Raw genomic sequence first — 2713 nt, 5'->3', positions numbered from 1 at the left:
AATATCTCTTTAGAGATGGCCAATAATTGATGTTTAAAATCATATGGGTGTAATAAAAGATTCAGTTGAATTTAACTACATTAAGTGCATTTGATGAAACTAGTGGTCCACTCAATTCTGGACCCCTGGTAAATTGGAATTTCTCTTCTTTGAGGCCCTGGATACAACCAATAGGAGAGTGTGTTTGGTGCCTAAGCAAGCTGTACTCTAGAACATTCCTTTATATTGAGGGTGCCTCACCTTCCTACACTAGTCATCAGGCTGTTTCTGAGAAGGAGCACAAGGGGCATGTCAACAAATATACAGGCTTGATTTTGGTAAGAGCCTCCTACTTGAGCCCTACAGGCTTCTTTTCTTTCCTGGTTATCTAAACAGAATATGACCTCCTTATAATTCTTTCTCAGTTTATCTCACTGCTGCTTCATCTTTGATGTGCACCTGTGCACACAAAGATTTTCTGCATACTTCTTAATATAGAAAGAGAGCAAGGAAATGAAAGAATCCTGTCAGGATTGGTGACTTTTACATTTTGTCTATGTCTATAATCTCTATAACTGTTTAGTCTTAGTACTAGAGTTAAAAGGTATTAACATTCATCACTAGTTGTTTTTGTTTGTTTTTGCCACTATATCTCCATTTATTTCTTGGGTAGCTAAAATTTACTCTTGAATGGTTTCTTTGGGAAGAATTTATAGGCACTATATACCCTGAGTTTTTATATATCTAAAGTTCATTGTTTTTATTCTTACGTGAGAATTTGGGAGGTAGTAAAATTATTGAGTCACACTATCTTTGAGGCATTATTTTACCATCTGCTAGTGTTCTGTGGAACTTTTGGAAACTAGCCTGATTATTTACCATTTATAAGTATCTTCAATTAGCAATAATCATGCCTTGGATAAACCTCATTGGCTACGATACTGCCACCACACAAGCTGCATTTATAAACATCTTGGTCCAGTGGTTTTATTATTCTGTAATAAAATTGGTCATTCTATATCTAATTTTTCCTGGTACATGCTGTACTCTTTCTGTCTCTGGATTTACCATTATTCCTTTCATTTTCTGGAAAGTTTTCTTGTTTTATATTGTTAAATAATTGTTATATTTCATTATTTTGATTCTTGCTTTCAGGGAAACCATTTATGTATATGTTTGATTCCATAGTGATCATTTTTTCCTGGAGTCCTCCTTAACTCCGTTTCCACTTCATTTTGCTTTCTATTCTCAGTATGATGCTCCATGTTCCTTGCCATATTTTGTCCTATGTAATTCTGTCAGATTAGCCTCTATTTTTGTAATGGTTTTACTTCCTACTCTGCTTCTTTCCTAAGCTGTTTTGGTTCCTGTTTCATTCCTTTGTTACATAGTTTCATGTACTGTAATTGTTTGTATCTTTTGAGTAGTTGCTTTGTAAAACTAACCATTTCATTTAAATTTTAATTTAAGACCTATTTTTTTTTTTGTCATCTGCTCTGTGGCAAGATTATTTTGGTGAGTGTCCTTTGCCATTTGCTCTTCCTATTTCCTCCTTCATGTGATATTGTATTTGATAAGAACCAATGCTGATTAGTTTTTGACCATGTGTTACCTTTGAGTGAGGTTCTCATCCTGAACCAGTTATTTATAGGAGATTCATTATAGGACTGGGCAGTTTATAATGTGGTTGGCCTGTTTTTGTTTGTTTTTTTTTTTTCTCTATGTCTAACGTAAATGAACAGCTGTGGGTCTGCCTCCAATTATGTCACTATCTTTCACTCTGCTCACTGACTAAATGCTTCCTGAAAATACGGCAAGTCAGTGGAATTCTTTGTTCAGCCTTACAGATCCTGATGTTTGTTGCCATATTAGTTCATGGAAGTTCCCTCAGTAACCTCACACATTCTGATGTTTCAATTGAGAGATACTGATTTGTGATACTCACCTTGGAAATTCTGCCGGTTAGTCTGAGCTCTGTAGCCATTAAGTATCCATCCTTCCCTGTTTACCTTCCACCATTTTTCCTTCTCTGAATTTGGACATTCTTGCTCATATTATTGTTGTTCTGATTCACAGATGCATTTTATATGTTTATTAAAAGTAAATTTTAAAAATGTTTCTTATTCTCTTTTTTTTTCAGAGTAGTACTGCCGTTTACATTGGGGCATAAAATATGATTAAAAATAACTATTTTAAAGACATTTCCCAAAAGCATTGGAAAACTCTTATAAATGTGAATTAATTTTTCAGTGTAAATAACACTTCTATTATTGAAAAGTTAAGAGTTTTGTGATAGAAAATGTCATAAAGGATACTTACATAATCTTGCACATGATAACCCAGATCCATTTGTTCATTTAATAAAGAAGAATTATATCTAGAAAACTTTTAATGGATTATTATATTGAAAAAATTTAAGAATTTAATGTTATGTTGACTAAAATAGCTGTCAGTGGGAGAAACTTCTCAGTAATTAACTATGCTGGAGTTAAGACTTCCATAGTGCTTATAAAGATTCTTAGTTACAAAGAGCTTTATTTTGATGTTGTAAAATTCCCACAGATTTCTTATGATGGGATCATGATAAATACTCAATTTTTGCAGTGAGGGAAACAGAGTGGATTTTTCCTCAGTATCATCAGGAACATGCCCATGAATAAAATCCTATTAAAAGAGCATTTGAGGGATACCTCAGTAGCTTAGGCTGTTGAATGTCCAACTCTTGATTTGGCTC

At 33.7% G+C, this 2713-nt stretch overlaps 1 pseudogene; it reads right to left on the bottom strand.

Annotated features, from left to right (window-relative positions):
• Positions 1–820: 820 nt before the first annotated feature.
• LOC125175942 (uncharacterized) lies at positions 821–937 on the bottom strand (annotated as a pseudogene).
• Positions 938–2713: the final 1776 nt, after the last annotated feature.

The sequence above is a fragment of the Prionailurus viverrinus genome, chromosome C2 (genome assembly GCF_022837055.1).
Source record: "Prionailurus viverrinus isolate Anna chromosome C2, UM_Priviv_1.0, whole genome shotgun sequence".
Classification (NCBI taxonomy): Eukaryota; Metazoa; Chordata; class Mammalia; order Carnivora; family Felidae; genus Prionailurus; species Prionailurus viverrinus.
Note: the sequence above shows the minus strand (reverse complement) of the source record. Positions and strands in the feature narration are given on the sequence as shown.